The 26,414-nt window shown below is 42.3% G+C and overlaps 1 protein-coding gene across 3 annotated transcripts in view; it reads right to left on the bottom strand.

Moving 5' to 3' along the window:
* The window catches only part of APBA1 (amyloid beta precursor protein binding family A member 1), a 110,083-nt gene extending 83,735 nt beyond the window's left edge, over positions 1-26,348 (bottom strand). For 2 of the 3 annotated variants that reach the window (XM_080371694.1, XM_080371693.1), the window contains exon 1: positions 9,429-26,348. The gene's annotated coding sequence lies outside the window, so the exon portion shown is untranslated. The remainder of the gene's footprint in view (positions 1-9,428) is intronic. The other variant, XM_080371692.1, reaches the window with a different exon arrangement.
* Positions 26,349-26,414: the final 66 nt, after the last annotated feature.

The raw sequence follows: 26,414 nt of genomic DNA, 5'->3' as shown, positions 1-26,414 counted from the left end.
AGTGCTTTTTATATTGTATGCTATGTCCTTGTTACGTATTTGGTATTGGCTTGGCTTGCTTACAGCAAGTATGAGATAACCCACTAGCATGCTGTGTCATCAAAACACACCAGATGGATGCTCCAATTACACAGTCTCTTCCGTTCCCCACTCCTCTCCTCCAAACAGGATGTAACTTTTAAAGAGCAATGACAGGCACCAACATGGGAAGTCTTATGTTGATACCTACTTACACTTATCAAAGTATAATCACTGCTCCACTACCTTAGTCAAAACTAATGGTAAAATTTGGTCTTGAAGTTGAAACCATGTACAAAGCTGTACTGCTGCAGTGCTTGTGAGGCTCCAGAAAAGTCTGGATTGACCAGGGTGAACACAGAACTATCCACAACTGAAAGCCTCGGGAAGTTTGATTTTCTCCTGAATAATCCACTCCTGCCACCAACCTCATGCAGGCCCCCCTGACCGTGCCTTAACAGGTGACTGATACTTTCTTGCATTTTCAACATCCCAATTTGTCTTCTTAGTGAATAAAACCCCATAAAACATTAACTACGCTTCTCCCTTTCCCTTATTCTCCCCCTTATGTGCACATGTCACCTTTAGACTGCTGCCACTGGATACACTGACCACAAGAGTGGTGCAAGGCCTCTTCCTCATGGGAAGTGGCACCAATGGTGGGTTTCCAGCAAGTTGCAGCAACAGACCGCTGCCTCACATTGAGCGACTCCCACCTGCAAGCAGAGTCTGCCTTCCTAAAACCCACCAGCATTTCAGCCAGGTCTCCCATGCTGTTCAAACGAAATAAGCAATTATAGGTGCCTTCACAGTACACCACTTCATAGCTGAAAGCTTTAATGACTTTGTGTTTGCAAACACATCTTCTATCCCTAGCATGAACTCCCCCCAGGTGCCAGGTGAAAAACAACAAAATCCACCCAGAGACTTCATTGGCTTCTTCTCAGAGCCACTAAAGCAGTGAGTTTTACCCTGATTATCAGGTATGCCCACTATTCAGCACCCCACTACATGTGAAAAGCCAACACAGAAAGGTTGCCACCAAGGTTTGTATGCGAATATGTCATAATAACTGTGTGAGATATGGCAAAAGGCCATGAAGCTGCAAGATTCCTGTCATATACTGGAGAGGGGGAAAGTCTGCAACAGCAGAGTAAGTAAAATGACAGTAGATATGCACCTAGTCGGAAGACGTTAGTCTTTAAGGAGGTGTATCTGACTTTTTGACACACTAAGCGTTAACAAATCTGACAGAATAATATAAAAATGGAAGATTAACAGCCAGCTTTTTTGTGTACTGTCATTAAGTCCTTGCAGTTCATATGGTTACTAAACTTTCAGATCGACTTTAAACATATTTTAACTGACTCAAAAAGTATCTTCCTCTTCCATGCATCACAAGAAGCCCAGAATTATTCAACCCCACCCTGTGAATTCCTTCCTGGTCATTTAATGCTCTGGCTTCAGGCGTAAGACACCTACAAAAGCAGAGTACATATCCTCAGTGTTTACAATGTCCAATGGCCCTAAAGTCACTGTTCTACACACTCGGTCGTTTGAAAACACATGGCTCTTGGACAGGCAGTTGAGAAAGTCTTCCTTTTCCAAATAAATGAAGTGCTGTTTCTTAATAAAAAAGAAATTCTTACCTTACTGCTGTTTCTGCTGTTCTGTTACCCAGAGTGTACCTAGTGTATGTATACAAACCTGCACCACAGCATCTGTGGATGCCACAGGTTACAAGACCGAAACGCAGAGATTAACACTGCAGATCAAAACCGCGTTGTGAACTGCTCACGTTTCAACACTGTTATATACTGGAAGGGAAAAAAAATCAAATAAAAAATCAAATATATCTTTGGACCTCTACCTAAGAAGTCATTATCTTCATGGATAAAGGTGCTGAAGAAAAAGCATTTCCCAAAAGATCTGAATTTGCATACCAGAAATGTGACATATAAAAATTGCCTTTGCGCCATGCACAAAAAGTACTGTTAAGTCACACTTTTTAACTCCTAGAGAATCACCAAAGGGCAACTATTTCAGGAGTAGAGAACTATCAGGTTTTTTGAAAATTGACTGACTATAGAAATATTAACAGCATAAAAAACAGGATTGTGCTTTTCGTATTTACTTTTCACACAACTGTATTTCTGCACTGCCACTCAGTTCCAAATGCCTCTATTGGCCATCAGAAGGTCATTATCCTGAGGGGGGTCTGACAGAGAATCAGATCTCCTCTAGGAAATGTTTTGTTATTCCTGGTCGACAGCAGCTAACAATTGGATCCCAGTGCAGCAGAAGACCTCAGCTCTGTGTCACCTGCAATAAGTAATGTAACCCAGCGAGTTACCTGATAAATTACCGAGACTACTTTTTATCTAAAATAAGCAGTGATAGTGATAAAATAAGGCAGCTTATAGACCTCCGATCAATTTATTCTTCTCCTCTCCTTCCAGCTTACTCATTTGGCTTTCCTTAAGACAAAAATTTTGTTCAAGAGGCTGGGATATCTTGGCTCCAAACCCAGACATAATCGTCAGTCACTAACTAGAGATACAAGTTCTTTTTAATAAAATAGTTAATTTGAATCCAGAATGTTTCAACGTATTGTCTATCGAAACATTAAATGTGTGCAGCTCCTAAAATATACATGTTTTCTGTAGCATTAACTGCCTTTAAATTTGCATTCAAACACAGCTTGACCTAAGCTGAAATAAAGACATTCAGTCTTCATAGTTTTCCTAGGTAGCAAAATAAAAAGATATGTGAGAGTATGTGAAGTCCCTAACTCAACTTTCACTGGAAGTAAACCTGCTGATTCCAAATACGATGCTGCACTCAAACTACAACCCAGTAAAACCGCCCAACTTGGACAAGACTTTAGAGCTAAGCAGTCAGGCTAGTTCTCATAAGGCTGTAGTTAAAAGTCTAAAACCTGGATGCTGAAGCTCATGCAGAGTCAACATTATTAAGTACGGCACTGTCCCCTCAGACCGATGCCCAATTTCTTGCCAAGAAGGCACCAAGCTCAAATGTCTCTCCCATGCTCCTCACAGCCCTAGCATGGTCCTGCATAAAGAAACTTTCAAGGACTTTGGGATTTTGTCACTGTTATGAAACAAAATTAAGCATGCCAAAATCTGAATGATGTCACAGCAATCTCATAAGTGGATTACATTAATCATTTATTAGCAAGGGAAGGTAATTCTTGAGTGAGAGCAGAACCCTGAGTTCATACTTATTTATCACTCTGGGACAAAAGGTACAATAGCTGTGGATATCATAAATACAAAAGAAATTTGTGGAAAGGGTATGTAAAATGTCCACTGAAAATGCAATGTAATTATAAAGCTACAGACTGGTTTTACACTGACTTTTTTATTTAATACAAGTTTCTGCCAGCTCTCCACAAAGTCACTGGAGGAGATTTTCTTCATTAGGTAAAAGGTGATTGCACAGCACGTAATTATTAGGAACGCTGCTTAATAAATCTTTCATTTAAAAAAAATAGTGTTCTAATTTTGAAACTGTTGCAACATAATTTAACGCAAGAAAATGTTCTCTAAATTCCGGATATTACTTTTCTCCAGTTTGATCACTTTAAAAATCAAATTTAAAAAAAGAAAAAGGAAAAAAAAATACCAGGTTATTAGATAAGCTAATACAGCAAATACACCTGTATTTCAGCCTGTTCCTGGGTGGAATGATTACAGTAAGACGGACTTAAAAGCCAGCACACATCTGGAGGTAATTGCCATTTCCCTTAAACTGTAGATGCTCTTCACTCCAACATCCTATTGCCCCAGCAGCGGCGGCAGGGAGCAGCTCTCTGCATGGCAGTTCAGCCGGCAGAGGAGGAAGGCAGGCTGGAGGAAGGCTTGCCTCCAGCAGCCATGCCCATCCTGAGGGGTGGTAAGCTAAAGCTTCTCCACACTCTTGTGTCTGAAACTCACAAGAGGCACGGCACTTTGGTTTCGGAGCTTCATGCTTTAATTAAGCCAAGAGCTGCAAACATGGCATGTGCATCCCTTGCATTAGTCACCCAGTTTGAGCTGAGCTTAGATCAGATGGCATTTAGGGATCGTTTCCAACTCAAGTTACTCTATGATCATAAAAAAGCTGGTGTAAGAAAGCTGTTAAGAGAAGAGAAGAAAAATAACCTCAGCTCCCCACACACATCACACAAAGCACACCAACTGCCTCTTCCAACAGTGGAAGCAGCACTCACCCTCTCAAAATTCACCTGACACAGCCAACATACAGAAAACTACTGGGTTTGCCTGTTCGTATTTCAAGACCGTTAGTTAAAGCATTCTGCTTACATTAGCCTGGGGAAGACCTAGAGCAAGGGCTTTTACTCTCCACTTCCTCCCCTTGTTCTGGCAGAAGCTTTTTCAGATACTACTCTCAGTTGTTCTTTTAAAAATGTTTTTTTCTAATTTAAATTTATTTAGTCTGAAGAAGAGTTACATTTAAGGTTTCCAAAGCACCAAGATTTCAAACATGATCAAAGTCCCATCAGTACAGACGCTATAGAAATACCTGGTAACAGTAACACTGTCAATGAGAATTGCAACTTATATATCAGAATAAATAAAATTTTAAAATCCACAAATAAAACCTAAGCATATGTTCGGAAAAAAAAGTCACATTCTTGTATGTTTCAAATCTTTCATTATGTTCTGATTTTTTCCTCCTCCTATTTAAAATTACCTTCTTCTACCCCAGCCCCTAAGCTCTTGCTCACCCAAATACCCACCAATTTTTGTGAAAAGTGTGTTTCTGGTAAAAAAAAAATAATTCTGAATTACCACCAGAAGAGCAACAATCAGAAACCGTTTCACTTAACGTACAAAAATGAAAGTAACTGCAGATAAACAAAATTATTTATCCAGATCAATATAGGGCACCAAACCTGTATCTCCTAGGTATTGAACCAGTACCTTAGCCACCCATATAAAGGCAGTTCTTCCCCTGATACATGTTCATAGCATGGAAAAAATAAAGTGAGTTTATGTAGGCTGGTTGCTCAATCGATCTTGGTAGCAGGTGGCCAAGTTTGGTAGAGTCCATAGCCCCGCTGCCATGGTGTTTTCCTGATCCATGCTCACCTTTTACGGTTTGAAGTTTGAATATCAAATTCAGCAGAGATACTCTTGACGGAGAAAAAGGGTGCCACAGAGGTTCAGAAGAGTTTAATTAGTTGAAAAAAGAAATTACTACTAAAAGGATTCAGCCCAAATTCCCAGGATGTACTTCTCATCTGTCACATTCACCCACAGACTTTTAATGAAGTCTCTCACTCCCTACTCTCACATTTTCCTCAGAGAGGTGACAACGTGGTCATCTTCTTACAGAAAGTCATTTTTGTTGAAGTGCTCATTAAAAAGAAAGAAGCAAGTAACGCTTAATTGCTGGCTTATAAGCAAGATTTGACAGACCATATAGATAATCCAATAACGTGTTGGACAGCCTGGAGGGAGGGTACCTGTCTAAAAAAAATAAATTAAACACTTAATGTTCTGAAATGATTGGCTAAATGTCACAGAACACCTGCTCCTCCTTTCACTAGGCAGAGGCTCCCAGTGTGGTCTACCTCACCTAGACTATTTATTGTTTTGAATACTTGTAATCCACTTCTTTCACTAGTTTCCTTGACGATGCACAAAAACCTCACTGCTTATTCATAAACAGTTGCTTATACAGACTTACTGGATGATGGAAATTTCTCCCAGTAAATACTTGTAATTAGACAGAACACAGCACAGGACATGATCTTGTAAGGACAACATGACAGGCCAGGTGAGATTTCACCTTCCCAGCAGCATCTCCCTATTGGCTCCTGGGAAGCAGGTTTGTACTCCCATTCCCACTCCTCCTCCCACGTCCAGATGGACCTTTTGCAGCAGAAAGGGGCTAGCGTAAAAACACCATCCTATGGTCCTAGCGTATCCTCAGCTAAATTCTCTGTCAGCTACATTATGTCATGTATCCATTATGCTGCTCCTGTACTTATTAATTCAGAATTAGGACAAGTATTGTCATCATTATTTGCCTGCATATGTGAAAGTGGCAAATAAAGATGTTTCCCCAGGCTCCTTCAGTAAAGCAACAAACGTAACAACTTTTTTAGAACACAGTCTCATGCAACGGAAACAAATACTATGACACTGCTCTGAGCAGCTGGCTTACCAGATTAATCAATACTTTAAACCAAAAACAATCAATCTGTTTTTCAGAAACCTCTAACCCCTATACAATATGTATTACAGAAAAACTATTAGAAATAAATGAGCAGAGGGTTGTTTGCTAGATGTCTCATTATGCAGGAATCTTCACCTTCTGTGAAACCAGAAAAACACATTTACGAATGCATTACCGGAACATCAAAGCTTGACTTAAATCTACAATAATAGGCTCTTGTTTGAAGTTAAGCTTCAATTAACCAAGCTGCACTGCCTATGGACACCGTGCATTAACCTATCCTAAGCACCTCTATTTATTTTTTTTTTTTTGGGGGGGGGGCGGTTATTGGTTTTTGGTTTTTTTTTTTGGACATAAGAGAAAAGTCTGACATCTAATTCATAATCTCATATAAATCCAGAACAGCTATGATCAATAGCAGGCAATTTGTGTGCAGCTGGAAAGGAGATTCCATTTCTTCGCACCCACATGGCTTTCATGTCAGCTCTAGCACCAGTAGGCACAACTTATAAAAAGAGAATGTTAACTACCTTTCAAAGATGCATATAATCCTCATATTGCAGGCTTTCAAAGTTTAAGAACATAAGCAGTGCATGTGACTGTGGCTTAAAATGATATCAAAGAAGTCAGCAGCCAGTTCCTGGTCCAATCAAAATCTACTCAAATGTCATATGCAAAGAACTCAGGCTTCTGGGTAGTTCTGCTTGTAAGACAGGTGAGACAAACTTTAGCCTCAAAATTCGTAGCCACTGATTTCAAAGCATTATGGAGTCTTCACATCCATGCAGACCAAAGAAGATGTTCAGGCTTACCTCTAAAAATCCACACTCACTTTCCTTGCCCCACAAAAATAAGGGCACAATGGAGTACACCAAGATTTTCACCTCTGACATCCACCACCCCATCCAGCATAAAGAAAATTTTTCTCAAGCATTACTTCCTATGGATTAAACACATGAAGACAGTTTTAATAAATCAAAAATCGGGAATGCATTTACACTCTTCCCAACAATACAGTAGGATTGCAAACTTACCATAAACAAATGACTGAGAATTAAATTATTAACTCAAGAAATTGTGAAAATTCAGTAACCAAAAGAGCTTTGTATCCTAAAAAGCTTTGGTGTCTCTGCCTCCCCTCCAACACACCAAAACTATCTTTTTCTATCTACCTAGACGTACCAAGTCACCTTCTCAGCATTCTTACATTTTATAACCCAAAGGGCTAATGAGTGAATACCTTTATTTTAATAGCGTTCCAAAAGGATGGCCTTGCATCCGTTAGAAGAGAACACAGTAGCCAGAAAATGTGCTATTTTAAGTGAGGACAATGCATTAATGTAAGATAAAAGTATTGCTCCAAGCTATAACTAGAAACATCCAAGAAAACTTAGAGCAATATGATGCATACTACACTGCCAACCTTGAACGGCCATTACTTTGTGGAAACAGTTTGGCCTAAAAGCTCATAGATCTCTCAATCTCAGATCACATTTTCCAACCAAGGCAAGTTGTCTTTCACTCAGGTTTGTATTTCACTCATTAGACATCCACAATGTCTGTCCCAAGGTGCTTTAGAATGCTAAATTTTCTGCTTTTGCAGAGTTTCCTGGAGTCTTCTATTATTGTTTACTGGACACTAAATTTTTCAATACAAATACACACAGACGCACAGAATTCACCTGTAACTGTTCTCCCTCACTCCCAAACAGTGTTTCCAGGCAGTGTACCCTTCCCCCACCACCATTACAGCAAAAGGTAAACACACACCTCACTTTTGGTTATCTGCATATCACTAGAACATAGCACCTAGAGAATAAAAATATTCTACATCCCTGTCGTTGTTTGGGAAAATCAGGCATCATGTGCTTGTTCCTACCATGGGCTGCAAAGGCAGGTGCAGCCAGCCCGGGATTTAACAGCAATGCAGCAGAACCCGGAGTACTGTGACTGGAATATTTTCCAGGAGAAGTTGGTTGGGACCTCATGGGCTGCAGTCGCAGAGCAGGTGCAAAATGGCAGCAACATGAGCATACTCTTCTCAGTGGGCACAACATGATGCATGTCAAAGACAAGAGAAACGCTCCATGCCCGATCTGCTGCCCTACACCCACGTTAGCTCACTCCTAATACACAGAGAGGCAAACATCTCTGCCTCCTAGCTTCTCAGCAGCTATGAAAACGGCTGGATCTGCAACGTGCTCTCTCTCAAGCAAACTGCAACCCCACAGCCCAAAAAAGCCGCAACAGGGAAAAGCAAAAAGATGTTACAGTTTTCCAGCCTAGGCCCAAGTTCCCATCTCTCTTAAAAGGCTGATTTGTCGATGATGGCAAACAAAACGAGTCTTGGTAAATTGCTCCTATTAACACTGATCCTTCCAGAACGCAGCAGCACATATGGCTGCACTGATCATGACTGCGATTTAGGCAATCACGGTATCAAACTGCCTTTCCGGGAAGAAAACATGAGGATGCCTTCCGTTCCCCGAAACCAGTAGGTGATGGCAGCAGATGTCACCTCCCCCCGAGGCCTGGGCGGGAGGGCAGAACGGACAGCTCGGGCACCCCGCAGAGGGGACGAGAAGACCCAGGCCCCGCTGGGTTCCCTTCTGCAAAGCGGGACGCGGCCGCAGCGCCCGGCACCGCCTGCTGCGGGGCAGGGCTGTGCTCCGTCCCGCTGCCACCGCCACCGCTCCATCGACCACTGCGAAACACACGCACGCACACACAGCCCACCGCGCCTCTCCCTTCCCAGCACTGAAAAGACGCGGGGGGGGACGGGAGGGGGGATTAAAAACATCACAACCAGCAAACCCAGTGCACCAGGGTACGCACAGCTCCAGCCACTATTATTCCACGCGTGCCCCGCCAACATTACATGACATAATTAAATGGATAAAAAGAGCGATAGCACGTAGCTGCCCGCCGGAGGCTGGAGCCGAGGCATCCATGCAGGCGCTGGCGCCGCTCCCCGCAGCCCGGGGCAGGTGCGGCGTCTCCCTCCGCCCGCGGCGCGCCGCAGCCCCCGGCCGCAGTCCCCGCTACCGGCAGGCGCAGCGAGCGCGGGAGTGCGCTAGCCGCCCCCCCCCCGCCCGTCACCTCCACCCCCCCCGCCCGCGGGCCCACCGGCCTCCCCGCCACCCAACGGCGAGGCGGGAGGGGACGGACCCCGCCGACCGCTCCCGGCCGCGGCCTCTCCGCACCTGGTGCGGGTCCGCGCCGCCTCCTCAGCACGCAGGGCGGCTCCGGCGGGGGTGGCAGCGCAGCGCGGGGCGAGCAGCCCGGCAGCCAGCCGCTCCTCCCGCGGCCACCATCTTCCTCCTGCCGCCGCCAGCACCGCCCGGCCCGGCCCCTCCCGCCGCGCCGCGCCGCGCCGCCCCCCGCGTCAGCACCGCCCGCCCCGCCGCGCCGCTCCCTCCGCCCCGCAGGCCGCGGGGAGCCGGGGCGGGGAGCGGCGGTAGCCGCGCGGCGGTCCCAACCCTCCCGGAGGCGCCCGGCGCCGAGTAGCGCCGCTTTTCGGGCGGCGCGGAGGCAGTTCTTGCCCGGGTAGCACAGAGCGGGGAGGCGCCGCAGGACGCGGACCTCCCCTGTCGCACGGTCCCGCAGACGCGGCTTGCCCCGGCGGGGAGGGCCGGGCTGCCCCCGCGGAGCTGCCGGGTGCCGGGTAGGTGTGCCGGGGCTGCCTGTGAGGCGGCAGGAGCCTCCCCGCAGCGTGCCGCAGCCCGCGGGAGCTGCGCCCGCTGTACGGTTCTCAGCAGTGCCTCGTCCCTGGCAGAGGGCTGCTTGTCCGCATGTGTGCACACGCACGCACAGCGCTAGCTCTCACGCCGCTCCTGTAGCCCAGGCTGCAACAGCCACTGTAACTGCTTCTGCAAGCTGCCGCTCTCCGTGCGCCCCTGCCTCACGATGCCACCACGCACGCAAACAAAATCCCAAATTCCTCAAGACAGTGCTTTGCATTGTATGGTCGTTAAATCAATACGGCTCGACGCTCATAACCTAAAGGAACTAGCAGAAGAAATACACCTGCCCCACCCCCACATTAGTACCTAATGACCAGGGGTCCTCAAACTAGGCCCGCGGGCCAGATACGGCGCCCCAGGGTCCTCGATCCGGCCCCCGGTATTTACAGACCCCCCGCCCCCCCCCCCCCCTCCCCGCCGGGGGCTGGGGGGGGAAACCAAGCAGCCGCAGATGGCTGCCTGCCACTGCATCCACGCACCGGCCCCCTGGTAAAAAAGTTTGAGGACCCCTGCTAATGACTTTTCAGTTTTATTTTTTTTTTTAAAAAGGTAGGAGTCTTTAAGATGCCTAACAACTAATGCTGAACTGTAGTACTGGTAACATAAATTGGTACATTCTAACAGTATTGTGAGTTTGTCTCTTCCGAGAATGTGGTAACTGCCTGCCAAGTGTTTAGGCATGCACCACTGCAAACTATCATAAGTAATCTGCACATATAAAGGCTTGTAATTAGTCACTATGATAGCATGGTGTTAGTTTGGAATATAATGATTTTTATATATATAAAAAATATATAATATAATATACTTCTGGTTTTCCCCTTCCAAACAGACACCCAAAAGAGACTTTCTGGTTCTTGGTAATAGGATAGCAGTTATTATAGGTAGTAGCACCCTGTTATGGTATGGTTCAGCCACTCTGTACACACAGGCATACTTTTATATCCTATCTAAAATGCTGCAGTACTCCGCAAATGAAGACTTTGAAAATGAGAGTATGAAAAAAATGTTGTTGAAGAAGAAGGAAGAAGTTAAGAAAATATGAGTGAGCTTTGTGGTTCAGACAACTGCTACCAGATTCCTCTCCTCTATATTTAATACATTGCAACACTTTATTATTTTTTTTTCCCTCCTATGCTAATGGATTTCATTCACTGGTGTTTTTCTCTCCAATCCTGGACACATCTATCAACCTTGTAACTTTTGTAGTGAAAACAACAAAACCTGGAGGTGATGTCTGTCCCCCTTCTTCTTTTCTATGGCATCCATATATGGCCCTGCTATAGCCCCAGCTTACCACTCTTCAGGGTGTACAGAATGCGTCTGAGAGACTTCAACAGCTACTGATTCTTGGATAGTTACACTAAGTAAAACACTTGTCATCCTTCTTCTCTCAAAATAAGACAGCAGTTAGGCCTGAATGTGATCTAAATTTGCCCTGCTTTAGGAAGGACATGACCTGTAGAGGTCCCTCCTGACCTACCTTACACTGTTACGTTCCTAAAATTTTGAAGACTACTGCTAGCAGTCTTCATGGCTGCTAAATTATATCAGAGGAAAGTTCCATATCCTAAATGCATTTTTTTTTTCCAGAGCTCTGCTCTACCCCATTTGTTTCACAGCTCATCATGACAGGTCTTATAGCACACAAGTTGCCTGTGGACCTGAATAGATGCTACTGCTAAAGCAACAGTATTAGTATGCTGCATTAGTGTTGAGCGTCAGGCTCTTACATATTTTCAATCTGATCATCATTATTTAGTAAATGTTTTCCTCTTTCAATTTTTGCAATTAAAATGCTGGAAATTGACATCTGGTTTTGAGGTTAAACTTTCATTTATGCAACATAGTTTCGTTCTATCTTTTGATACCACAAAGTTGGTAATGAAGAAAACCCCTCTAAGACTTGAAGTTTTAGAAGGCAGGCATTCTTTATTACAGTGCTGGGAGCGTGGGGGAATGTTTCCTCCAAGCGTGCTCACCGAGTTGCTCGAGGGTCCACATACACAGCAGAGCACTTGCACATTCATGGTGTATTACATATTCATTTCCATTCACACACACAGGGTTGGTTACGAGTTTCTTGCTTCTAACGCCAATTAGCACACATCCTCAGACAGCACGGCTGAAGGTTTTTACCAGCTGCACGTGCTCCCCAAGCAGGGGTTTGCCCTCTTTTGGGGAGGCTATTTGAGTTGGAGGTCACCATCTCCCACTACCACAATTACCTTTGTCCTACTTCCAGCTAATTTCCTGGGGGTTGCAACACCTTACCAGTTTGTCTCCTCTCACGGGCAGAACTTCCTCACGTGGAGGCATCTCTCTGCATGATTTGGAGAACGGTGTTCTTACCATTATCTGTTCTTTGTTTCTCCAGGTTGACTCCCTTGATTAGAAGTCCTTTCACTAATCAGTTTTGACAACCTGAGAGTCAGCTTGACCTAAACTTTGTGCACAGATTTGTGTAACGTATAGCTAAACACTGAATCAGAGTTTGGTAATTCAGGAGTTCAGACATTTTGTCCCTTACATGACAGATCAGAAGGTTAAGACCTTTTGCTAAGCCACCAACCTTCCCTTAACAGAATACTTCAACATAAATGTATATACGTTGGTATCTGTACAGTGGCATCACTCTCTCTGGAAACACAGAAACAATTTTGTGCTCTGTAAAGCCACACTTACATGAAATTAACCTCCTGAACAAATGTAAACTACCCTTTTAAAACTGACCAGTTCCCCTTTAAATATAGTAAATAAAACCTGACTGAAAAACTAGTATCAAAAGCACAAGACTTACCTGTAACACTTATAAAATGAAGAAATGCTGTGGATGAATTTATACAATCTGCTGGACACCATTGTGAGGGTGACAGCGTTCCAAGTCATTCTGGCAATCCGTAACAAATGCAAATCAGCCAACTTCTGGCACATTCAGGCACTCTTGCTGCATAAATCGTGCTATTTAAACTGAACCAATTTTTCATTGTATATAGGTTTTTTGACCCCCTGTGTTTCAATTTAAAGACAAGCATTTGCATTGTCCCTTGTGTCAATGGCTTTTAAGGCTTGCCCCCTGCCAATGACCAAGACATGCTTACCTTAGGGGAAAATGGGTGTAAACAGGCCTTTCTGCCCAAACTCCTGCACCAGCTGAAACCAGCCTCACTGCCTGCCTAGCATAAGGCTTGTGATTACACCTGCAGCTCAGCACTGCTGTGAAGGTAGAAACGCAGATGGAAATGGATTTTGGAGAGCCCTTGTTCCCCTTGGCTCCTGAGTACACAGGGAGGTCCTCTGGGCTTCATCGACAGAGTTGTATGTGGCTGAATCTGCTCCACGACAGTCTGCCTTTGTTCTTGTAATATTTTAGGGTTGTTTGCCGCAAGCTGCTCTGTGAATATCATCAAAGCATCTATCTCACAGAGAAGAGCCTGGCCCAGGTTTCATATGGACATCTCGTTAGCTGGGCCTGGATATTTCAAAAGGGAAGAAGTTATGCTGAAGGTTTATCTTTTCAGGAAAAAACTACACTCTCTAAAGCCCAATAATTAGACACATTCCACCTCTATTTATATACCCCTTAGCCTAGATAAAAGCCTTGGCCATGGGAGCTCAGACATTTTCATAGAATCATAGAATGGTTTGGGTTGGAAGGGACTCAGATCACCTGGGTTCAGGTGGGTTAAAATCACCAAGTTCCAACCCACCTGTCATGGGCAGGGACACCTTCCACTAGACCAGGTTGCTCAAAGCCCTGTCCAGCCTGGCCTTGAACATTTCCAGGGATGGGACATCCACAGCTTCTCTGGACAACCTGTTCCAGTGCCTCACCACCCTCACAGTGAAGAATTTCTTCCTTATATCTAACCTAAATCTACTTTCTTCCAGTTTAAGGCCCTTACCCCTTATCCTATCACTACATGCCCTTGTAATAAGTCCCTCTCCAGTTTTCTGGTAGGTCCCCTTTAGGTACTGCAGGGCTGCTGTAAGGTCTCCCTGGAGCCTTCTCTTCTCCAGGCTGAACAACACCAACTCTGTCAGCCTGTCTTCATAGGAGAGGTGCTCCATCCCTCTGATCATCTTTGTGACCCTCCCGTGAACTCACTCCATCAGGTCCATGTCCTTCTTATGTTGGGAGCCCCAGAGCTGAACAATTGTCTACTAATCCAGTCAGCTTGTATGTTTTTTTTCCAATAATGTTGTTTTTTCCAGTCTTGGGCCAAAGGCAAAACAGCTCTTGAAAGCTGAAAAGACCATTGCAAGCTTGACATAGTTTTAAGGTCAGATCTTTTCCCATGAGGGACAGAAATGAGTGCTTTTTAACTGTCTGAAACCTTGGGATTACAGCTTTCATATGTCAAAAAGCATCAGTCTCTGACTGGTGGTGTGTGAATTATGTGCTGCTAGAAGACTGTGGGCTGCTTCAGAAGTGCTTGCTGGTACTGAATTAGGTAGCTTTCAGAAATGTATATGTTTTCAGATTCTGATACTGGACCAATGAATTGAAGGAAGGCGTTTATATGAATAAAATCTCCTAGACTCAACCAGTTTATCATCTTGATTAGCTTGGTCTGAAATGGCTAAGTCGGGAGTATGGAGTCTGATCTATGGTTTTCAAGCCTAGAAGTGACCAGTATTGTCAACTATTCTGACTTCCCGTATGACATAGCTGCAAAATTTCAGCTGTGTGTGTCTGCAACCAGCCTGTAACTCATTAGCAGCACAACAAACACTTAGGTTCCATGGGAATTTTCCTTTATAAAGTGATTTTCCATGTCTGGAAATGATACCTTAACATATCTTCAAGCACTCCTGCACACTAGACAGGTGCACAAAAAGGACGTCTAGCTTTTTCTTTATCACTTGAATAGGGGTAGTCTTTAGGGTAGTAGTGGAAGATCTCAAAGGCTTTGTTCTGTAAATGTTTCTTTGCCCTTTCCTTTGGTTATATATTATGACACACTAGCAAGATGGCCTCTAATTAACTGTGATTCAACAGCCTTTGAAGTCTCCTACTACTGTTTCAAGCATTGGTCATTGCTCCCAAAAAGTTTACTGTGATTTCAACAAATACTATTGTCCAATGATTCCCATCATCCCATTGACCAAGCTTTGGAGTAGCCATCCCGTACATTACAATAGAAAACTTCAGTTCTGTTGGGTTGCAATTATAACAGCCTGCCCACCCGTAACCTGTAAAAACAGGTTGTCTCTTTCCTAATGTTGTAATGGTCAGAAGGGACAGTATATCACTAGTTATGCTTTTAAGTATTTGCTCTGTCTGAGGGGCCACGTACTAAATATTTCACCAATTTAAATTATAAAGAATGCAGCCTTATCTATGAAGGGGCCTTAAATATACAGCTGGCAAAGAGAAAGCTCTTCAGCATATAATAAAGTAAAACTGCTGTGCCCTCCAGAATACTAAGCAATAGACTTAATCACAAAATTAATAAAATCCTGAAGATACAAAAAAATTCTGAAAGCTTGAGATATAATAAAAGGAACAAATAATCAGCCAGGAATCAGCTATATAGAGAGTATCATGATATGTGGTAGTATTTGAGGAAGCAACAGCACATTGAAGCAGGCAATTCTGGAAGTTTGAAGATATGCTGAAGGACTATAACCTACTTGAAGGGCACTATCAATTTACTATCCCCCTTTTTACACACTGTAGATAAATTTGCTTCACACTTCCCCTTCACTACTGAATGAGTCAAGTCACTTTTTCATACTGTTTTTACATTTTTTTGAGACATAAGGATAGATATGGAATAAAGCTGATAGTGGTTCTTTATATCGAACTATCGAATAAATCAAAACTATATTTTTCCACAAAGCTTTAACAGTTTAAAGACAATTTGAGAAAACCCCCTTTGTATTATGGATTATAATATATGTTCAGACTATGACAAGAACACCCTAGGATTTTTAATGTCCATGATGATGGAAGATAAGGGATATTCTCCAGGTATAACAGCCGAAAGCAGTATTTGTGTAGTGAGTATAAAGTACCTTACTTTTGGTACTTCATCTATGTAAAATACCTGGCTTCTTACTGCTTTGGCTTTTTTGTTTTCTTTTTCAGAGCAGCCTTGAACAGAACATGGTATTTACCAAAGACAATGAAATCAGAAAGAGCATCTTGCACTTAGTACAACCAACTGAGACTTTTCGTATTTTTCGTACAGGTGCACAAAGGAATCTAACAAAAGTTACACATCAGAAACCTGTCAGAAAGAATAAAAACGTTAAATTAAATATGCCATCTGCTTTTGTAGTTTTACCCTGATAGACCTTTAGTAGGTTATAGAAGCCAGCACATGCAAACAGTGGGAAAAGGAGCCACAGGGACCCTGGAGAAGACTTGATTTACCTTACCTTGTGCTCCTCCTCAGCTACCTCCATATGTAGGATTTTGAGGGGCTGGCCTCTTGGCAGCATCCTGATTATTTGCGACTGCTGGAACCAAGGGTGGAGGTTTGGGACTCCTGGTGAAAACCACAGGCATTGCCATTGCCTCCCTGTAGCTGTGTGGTATGAAGGCATTTTTCAGGCAAGAGGTAAGAAATAAGGTCTTGCTGAAAATTAGTTCTTTTTGCCCTTATCAAAAATTCCTGTGACATAAGCATTTTCCCTCTGAATATCTTTTGTGTTAAGCTTATTAGCAAGGACGTTTCAATGCCACTTGCTTATCTTTGACTTCCCATTTTCCAGGCCTTTCGTTTCAGACCTGAATTATTTCCCTCAGCAATCTCCACCAGCACTCTAAAAGTGAAGCAACTAGCTCCACTGCTGGTTTTATACCTCCATCTGCCTGCTTGTGAGATCTACACAGTGGATGGGGCAATCGAACACTACTTCATTCTTCCCCATCTAAGACCTAGCAGCAGATGGAGATAGGATATCGTCAGTCCACCCAAATGACCTTCTCTAACAGTGACTCTTCAGAGTCACAGAACCTGTGGATCAGATTCATCTATACAGGGAAAAAAAAGTTAAGAAATATTATGGGCTATGTGTCTTCTAGCAGAGTGATTTTACCAACAGCTTTGCCTCTGTTTTGTCTTTCCATTACAGCACAGTTTCTGAGGTGTCTCAGGGAGAGCGATATGCAAGTGAGTTTAGAACGTAATTCAGAGAAGACAGAAGTGGTGTGTGGTTTGCAATATTGAAAGAAGCAAAAGACTTGGCAGCATCAGTGCCACTCTATCTGTTGGTGAGGCAGACAATGCCCCTTACCAAAGACACTCGCAAGGAGCATGGACGGTAGGAGTGCTTGCTCTACAGAATGTGAAAAATCCCGAACAACCCTATCATTAATCAGGTGACTGGATTTTTTTCTCGATGGGGATTTTCCGCCACTACAGCAGCATGCCAAATGGTACCCTCACTGGTGGGCTGGTTCCTGGAGCCAGGTACTTCTAGCATTGCATGCAATGCCATAGAAACCAGTCACAGCATCAGCCCAACTGCTTGGCAAAACCAGGCAAGAGCTAGGCTCAGCTCCAGTTTTGTAATCCATAGCCTCAGTTTCAGTCTTTAAATTAATGACTTGGCACAGTAGCCACAATAGCTTTGTCTTTGGATTTCAGCAAGTGGGAAGGACCTCAGCTGAGGCACTTCTACTGGTAACCTTAATGAGGAGTCCAAGAGAGAGCTTGGAGTTTAATGTTAAGAGTTTAATTTTTGGGAGTCCAAGAGTTACCAAGAGGTAACTCCCAGTGAAGGATCCCTGGAGGCATAAACTCCATCCTGCTAGCGATCTACTGGATCCAGCAGATCACTTGCACATAGGTGGCTTTCAGAACATGCCACAAGTGTTATTTTTTCAAGGTGAAGCTGGTAACAGGTATCAGGTGTGCTCTTTTACCATTTTTTCTTTGAAGCACGTAAATGTCACAGTGGTAGCTGTCCCAGGCAAAAAAATATATCACATTATATCACACCCGCTGTTTGAGCACTTTGCAGCTGTTTACATTTTAGGCCTCACCACACTGCCTGTCAGGACTGGAAGTGCTCCTTTAAACACTGTTTGAAAGAGAAGTGCTGGTGAAAACATTTTTTTTTTCATTATAAAGTGGCCACTAATTGTATGTGATCCCTTTTCAAGTGTCAGTCTCATGATAATTTGTGATACCTGGGCCTTGCCCATCGGAGAATTGTAATATAAGTTTGAGGGAGTCAGCATCTTGTCCAAAGTTCAGTAAAAAAATAAAGACAAAACCAAAACCCAACCTAGCCTAACTTACTACAAATCACTGAGGAAATTGTCTGGGGCGGGGAGGGTCTTGCGTTCAGACCACAGGGGCAAATATGAGAATAAAAAAGTTAAAAGATTTTACTGAATTGGAAAGCAATTAAAATGTACAAGAGTTAGCAGACCAAACATGAGAAGCTGTCACAGAAGTAGTCAAGAATATTTGTGGGGTTTAATGATGAGTGGAGTTGGATAATAAAGTTTTGTGGAAAATTGAAATTGTTCTCTGAGAACACAGAAGGAACAGACTAAATGAAAAACAATGGTCTGTCTAGATTTGTGTTTACACTAACATTTGCATTCATTCGAATTACAAGAGCTATGATTGTATATGAACTCTCTTATAACATGTTTTTTAAGGTGATGGTGAAGCATAGAGATAAATCAACTTCTAAATGTTAAGTGTGTTACTCTGTAAGCTGAAAATGGAGCATCTGCCTTGTCAAACTAAATTAGCACAGGAGGAGGCCTGCTTATTTAAATCAAGTTCAGATATGTCTGTTGAGTATAGAAAGATCCTTTCATACCCTCCATTTGGAAAAGCTTCACTTAATGGAGGACTGTGTATAAACTCTAGGCACCTAATGGCAGAAGGCAGCAACGAATGAGATGTGAAGTCCATTTGAAAGATTATGTATTTCACGCACAATTCCTTTCCACTGACATTTTTTCCTCTTGCAAAATAAGATTGCTGAATCAGGTTTGAAGGGGGCTGTTATTTGGAGAGGTGAAAATTGTGGGTGGCGCAAGTGAGTGAAAGGGTTCGGTGGATGGCTAGTTAAGAAATGTTCTGGCATGTGCATATGAACCAAATTAAGGTGAAAGGCAGCCTTATGGCTTTTGCTAAAGAAATGGGATCTTTGATTCCCTTGGTGAAGAAATTTCACCCATTCTTCAAATATGTACATAGGTACATAAATGTATGTTCACACAGAATGTGTTTTTCACAAGGACAAGAGGAAGAGAAGATCCTAGATATACATTTTTGTCCCTCTTAGGAGAGTTACAGGAGACAGATGTGCTTCCAAACCAGTATAGACAAATTTAAAGTACTGAGAGCACAGTTCCTTTAAAAAAATGTTTGTGTTGCTGTAAAGATGTACCCAGCTATTATGGTTACACGTATTCTCTTTGGTTTACTTTAGCTTAATTTTAGCTGAAAGTAGCCTGATATCTCAGACCTCTCCTGTGGTTTTGTTGTTGTCATGGTTTTACAATATGTCACCATAAGAATAAATTGAAATATGTTAAAAGATTAAAGAAGGAAGCAAGCAAGCACTTTTTTTTTTTTTTAATTAAACTTTTATTAAAATGAAGCCTGGTTTTATTGATTGAGAATATTATTTCTTTATATCAATCTATACTGAAAATAATACACTTCATAGCTAATGCATAGGAAGACGCACTACTTGTAAATTGTTTGCATTTTAATTGTTAAATCAGAACAACGGGTGCTGGAGACCTTCCTGAGCAAAGGCTGCTATGAAAACAGTATGTGCAGAAATTAATTTCACTAGTAGTTTTGAAGCAAACTATGGTAGGTAGGAGTTTAAAAAGTTAAACTGTTATAAGTTTTTTCTATATGCAATATGTTCACAAAAAAATATCAATACTAAGACTGAATACTGTGGTTCATATGTGGTATATCACAAAAATGCCAGGTATTCCTTTGTGGCAGTTACAACACTGCAGTCTCAGTAAAAATTATGCACCCTACTCATTAACCTAAGCACTTTCTATCTACTGTGTTTGTGGAATTTAGAAAATGAAATCACAAAAATATATATACATCCATATATATTCTTGTATTATTGGAAAACATAGGAATACAAAGATCACTCAAACTGGAATTTAAAGTTTCCATGCAGACAGAATTTATCTCCTTTGAGTGCATGACCAATGGCCTACGGAGGCTGAGCCAGACCAGACAGTGGTGTCCCAGATGCCTCTTCCAGAGGATTCTTGTGCGATAATTCATTAAACAATCTGCATTTTGTTAAATATATGCATGCTGAGTATTCTTTTTTTTTTGGGTCCCTAGTAGGACCTGTGGTGTGCTGAGCAATGCAGAGCACCGCCACTGGAAAGGAATTTTGTGAATGTTAGAAATGCTATATAAAATGCTCTGTATACAAAGGCCTCAGGTTTTTCAAAGCAGGGTCAAAATTAATGGCTATTTTCCTCAGCTTTGGTCTTTAGCTTTACTGGGTTAATAATCTATGTATAAAGCACGGGCAGTGTTGCTTTATTTTATAGGAAAACAGAGAAAACTATGAAATATGGAAATAAAGCACTAACAGCTATGTTCACTGTCCTTAAACAAAATATCAAATCCTATATATCAAATATTAATATCAAAATTCCATTCATTCCAATATGAAGTAAACAGATTGTAGACTCCCTGAGGATAGAGACGCCAGCCATCACAATGTTAACCATCAAAACACTAACCACTAAGTGCTGACACTCTCAGGATCAACAACTATAAGACCAAGGATTTTTGTTTCTTTTCTCCCTTTCCATTAACTTTAGTTATTAATAATCTGTTTTAGCATAACTAACAAGCCCTTTCACAACACGTGACATGACTCAGGCTCTTCAGAACAAAAGTGACAGCAGGCAGGTGCTAAACACAAAAGCACAGATTAAATCCTAGATTCATCAAAATGAAACCAACAGTTGCAAATTACTCCTCTTTTGTCCCACAGCATACTGCTTAGCACATTCAACTACTGCACAGTTACCTTCTTTGCCGGAGCGGGGACACACTCCTTATTCTTCCTATGGAACCTTTGGCACTACAAAAAAAAACAAAGAAAAAGAAGGGGAAAAAAAAGGCAAAACACTTATTCACCAGTCCAGAAAATAACAAAGCGAGAGAAAAAGAAGTATGACGATATCTTGCAAACTAGTCACCATACAGGGTGGTGTAAGGAAGGTTCAACTTCACTGACATCGCCGCACTCCCAGAAACACTCAGTGTAAAGTAGCTTTTACCCTTCACAAAAAGGACAGATCAGGCTTGAGATCTTCTGAGAAGCAGGTCCATTGGCCTGCTCCCTGCAGTGGTACAGCAGGTCTCTCATGCTGCATGATTAAGTCTCCTTTGAGGTAGCGATCCTGTCTTACATTCAGTGTGACACAAAGACCTAAATAATTCAGCAGGCTTCACCTCATCCCCCCCTTTGCCCTCCAGATTTAAGAGAAAATATGCTTTATATTTCTGCTTCCCTTATAGAAACCTCTAACTAAGAAAGGGACGGAGATACGTACCTTCCTTCTTCTCTCCTCAACGTCCAAAGTTATCAACAGGTTGTTCCTGTGCCACCTTCTACTAGCTCCCACAAGTGATCTGACAGTTTCACCCATGTGCTGGTTAAGTTTGCAGTACTTGCTAGTACTGTTAGCAAGGATAGAAAAGAATTAGTATTACCCCAGTTCATTTTTCAGTTCTTAAATATGACTCAGTGCAGGCAGCTTTGCACCAATAAGCATTGTAAGTTTGCATCCCCATTTTCAACTAGGTGGCATGCACTTCATTAATGCAGGTATGTTCTCTCCCACACAAGTTTTAGGCTTTTGTAATTGAAGACCCACTGCTGTCTGAGAAAACCCCAAATCTTGTAAGACAGAAAAGGAATTGATCTATTTATATTTCATATTGTTCCCCTTCCATCTCCATCCTAGCCCATAAGAAACTACTTCTCACCTCTGACACACACTCTCCTCTCCAGTTCCTCAATGAGAGCAGCTGCAGTTTTCCCTACATGTAAGATGGTGCAGTCACAGATGGAGCAGCTGGAATAGTATTTTGTTTCTGTATTAGCTGAAGTCAAGCACTGCTAAACTGAATAGGCTGTGTTTGCTGAAACCAATCAATCTATTTTTTCAAGGCTTTTTCAAGCTTCTACATTTCCAGTCAAACTGAAAAAGGCTTCAGATAGTAAAGAATAAAGTTGTCACAGGGTATGATAAACTACACTGAAGCAAGGCTTTCAACTTCCTTGAAAACAGGCAAACATATTTGTGCAAGGGTATGCAGGAGAGAGCCTCTGCTCCCTTAAGGGTATCTGGTCAAGGGCCTTTTTAATACCAAAGGCAATAATAAGTAAAAGGGGAAGCCATAAACAAGAACAGAGAGAGACACAAACCCAACAGATGAACTAACAGAAACAAAGGCAAGAAAGATCTCATCAGTCATACTAACAGATGGGTTATTAAGAAACCACAGGTAAATCAGAAAGTTGCAACTGATTAAATGCAAACCCTAGCGGGTCAGGGGAGCTGTGCAGACTGATGAAGGAATGTGCAGGAATGGGGACAGGGAGGAAAAAAGTAGTTGCAGACAGCAAGGAGCGCAAAAGGGGCCAGTCACCTGCAAAATGGGGCCAGAGAGTACATTGTAAAGACAGCAGTTATGCATGGAGAGGAAGGTTCCCCTTTCCATTTACCTCAGAAAAAAGCCATATTGCCCTTCGGTAGTGAAGTCATCCCAACCAGTACTGAAATTAAGGTCAACGGATTGTCAGTGGCTACAAAATTTTCATGGCTCTGTTGCCTAAACTCCTGTATTGACTATATGTTAAACAAGTATGTACACAAAGTTTAGGTCACACCGATCCACCCTCTCAAGTCATCAAAACCGATGAGTGAAAGGACTTCTAACCAAGGAAGAAACAAAGAACAGATAATGGTAAGAACACCGTTCTCCAAATCATGCAGAGAGATGCCTCCACGTGAGGAAGTTCTGCCCGTGAGAGGAGACAAACTGGTAAGGTGTTGCAACCCCCAGGAAATTAGCTGGAAGTAGGACAAAGGTAATTGTGGTAGTGGGAGATGGTGACCTCCAACTCAAATAGCCTCCCCAAAAGAGGGCAAACCCCTGCTTGGGGAGCACGTGCAGCTGGTAAAAACCTTCAGCCGTGCTGTCTGAGGATGTGTGCTAATTGGCGTTAGAAGCAAGAAACTCGTAACCAACCCTGTGTGTGTGAATGGAAATGAATATGTAATACACCATGAATGTGCAAGTGCTCTGCTGTGTATGTGGACCCTCGAGCAACTCGGTGAGCACGCTTGAGGGATAAACCAATGTTGGCATTATAAACTATCATTTGGTTTGGAGAGTTTTCCTGGTTACCATTTTTGGTAACACCATGTTTTTCATTAGGTACATGTGCAAAGTAATGAACTAACACCCCATAAGAAAACAAATGAAAAATGCGGTATGTTTAGATGGTCATTCTCTTCTACTTGCACTTCATAATATTTATTTGTTCTCTAGTACAGAGCTTCAAATCTTCCACTGTTTTCCAATTCCAATGAATATAAACATTTCCCAGCTACTGATAAGTATATGAAGACCTCTAGAACTTCTTTTGCGGGATGCCAGCAGGTAGTGGTGGCATTGTCTGGTTTTTCAGAGACATGAGCACCCAGCTGTTACCCTGCACTCTGTTAGGGGTTGCTACACCTTTGAAAGGCAAGCCATGTACTCACTGCTTACTTTGTTACAGAACACTTGAAGCACCTTTGAGAATTACTCTTCTGCAGTATCTGGTAAAGATGTAAAAGGAGAAAGGAAGTGGAAGTGTTATGTCAAGAAATACCTCAGCAGAGAGAAGGAAGTCGATGGTGTGTAGTACGAAAAAAAAGCATAACAAGTGGTTTTGTCATTTGGCTAAGTCTTACGATTATCTCCGTGAGTTGTATCTGACATGCAGACATGCTGACAAGCTACAAAACCAGCGACTAAGGGAGGAAGATAGCAGTTTGAGGGCAATCATTTCCACAGCTGAAGTGGAGCATTTGCAATGGAAGTTTTCTATTTTATTGTGGGACAGCTTTTTTTAATTATTATTTCAGTTGCATATATTCTCAGCTCTGATGGGCCCTGTAGTAGTATCACTATTTCTTTTGCCAAAGTAACATCTGTTGGTGATTTCCAGCTCAAAGGACAAGGTGGAACATAGATTTATAGCTGCAGAACCCATGGGGTTTCAAAGGTCTGTCTTGCTTTCTCCACATGAGCTTGCCTGTTTGAACAGAGGTGTTAGTGTGCCTGGAACCTCCATCAGACTGGGAAAAGTGACATTACTGAAGGTGCACTTAGTGGTTTCCACAGCAATCAGTGATCACCAGGTGGAGTCAAATAGAAGCCAGGAACAGAAAGATCAGCCCTGCCATTTATCATCATTATCCACCCTAAAGCTAAAAGTATACATCTTTAATGAAACACGTACACCCATCAACCAAAGTAAAACTACAAGGCATCCCAGTTCTCTAGTGTCACTTCAGGTTAGTGTCCCATACAGCTAAATGTGCATACACAGAGACATGGCCTGTTTTTTAGCCAGGAAGATTTATCAGAGCTGCAAACAAATCAGTAGGGTTGTTGCCGAAAATGGTAACCAGGAAAACTCTCCAAACCAAACGATAGTTTATAAAGCCAACATTGGTTTATTGCAGTGCTGGGAGCGTGGGGGAATGTTTCCTCCAAGCGTGCTCACCGAGTTGCTCGAGGGTCCACATACACAGCAGAGCACTTGCACATTCATGGTGTATTACATATTCATTTCCATTCACACACACAGGGTTGGTTACGAGTTTCTTGCTTCTAACGCCAATTAGCACACATCCTCAGACAGCACGGCTGAAGGTTTCTAGGCTGAAGGTTTTTACCACGTGTGCTCCCCAAGCGGGGGTCTGCCCTTTTTCGGGGGCGGGGTGAGCACCATTTGAGCTGGAGGTCGCCATCTCCCATTATCACAATTACTATATCAGTTTGTCTCCCCTTTTGCAGCCACAACTTCCTCACTTGGAGGCTTCTTCCTGAATAATTTACCTAACAGTGTTCTCACCGTTATCTGTTCTTTGTTTCCCCAGGTTGACCCCCATGGTTAGATGTCCTTTCACTCATCAGGTCTGATGACTTGAGAGGGTGGGTCATCTTGACCTAAGCTATGCACATTCTTGATTTAACTGTATCAGAATTGGTTAATTCGGGAGTTTAGGCAGCAACATCAGGATGACAAGACAATCTAAGAAACATTTAAATAAACTTCAGAATTATTTGACCTACGATTCCAGTCATGCCCTGTAAAACACACAACCATCTAACTTTATTTGAAGAATTTTTATGTGCAGTTACATTGAAATATTCTAACATAGCCATTTCTACGATTAAAAAACGCAAGCCCAACCACACATTCTGTCACTAATTCAATATTCTTTTAGATTCATATTTAATAATTTATTAAATTATTAAATTTAAGTTGTGTGAATCTCAGAATTATTTTTATTACAGCCTGGAATGAAAGCTATTTAAAGAGCTATTAATTATTCTGATATAAAAGGGCTGGAAGCAAATCTACTGCAGCATTAACTCGAGTCTGTGAAAGACACCTTAACAAGTCAGACAGTTTTGATAAACAATGAACAATTTTTGATACCTGAAAGCACAAAACTATCCATGAAGTAGAATGTTATTTAAAGAACTTAACTGCAGATCTAAAACCTTGACACTGTGGATCCAGGTGTTAATGCATATATATTTGCATAATTAGAAAGTTTACAAAAATAATGAGCATACCTCCATCATCTTTTCATCCAGTTCAGATTAGGCTGCTACTTCAGGTAGTTTCATAAAATTTATACAGCAAAATTTATGTTCTAAAGGCAATCAACTGGGATCAAAGTACCATGCTTCTATATTATCTCAGTCTTTAATGTGAATCAAAGTATGTTTTTTGAATATAAGATGGCAGTTACTTGCCTCTAAGATCTGTGAAATGTTTACCTTCAACTGTAACAGTACTGAAATTGTACAGACCCTGGAAAGACTGGCATAAGCTATTTCAGTTGATTCCAGATTTTAAGAAAGGCAATCACGTCACTGAACATCATGCTAAAACCTAAAAAGTTACCAAAACATAAGCATCATTCAGCGGCCCAAGTTCTGCAACACTATACAGTACAGCCAGCTGTCTATTGCTAGAAAGAGATCTCACTGCTCATCACCACCCTTTCATAAACCAAGCTTGAACAAAAGATGTAGGAATGCGTAACTGCCAATGTTTAAACAGATAGAAAATAAGTCTGCTGCCATCAACTAAATTCACAATAGGAGACACAGTTCCTGTTAAAAGATTAACACTGAGAAGAGATTAACAAGAATTAGGAAG

This window comes from Falco punctatus, assembly GCF_963210335.1.
Source record: "Falco punctatus genome assembly, chromosome: Z".
NCBI classification, from domain to species: Eukaryota; Metazoa; Chordata; class Aves; order Falconiformes; family Falconidae; genus Falco; species Falco punctatus.
The sequence above is the reverse complement of the archived record's forward strand: the minus strand, read 5'-3'. Positions and strand labels throughout refer to the sequence as shown.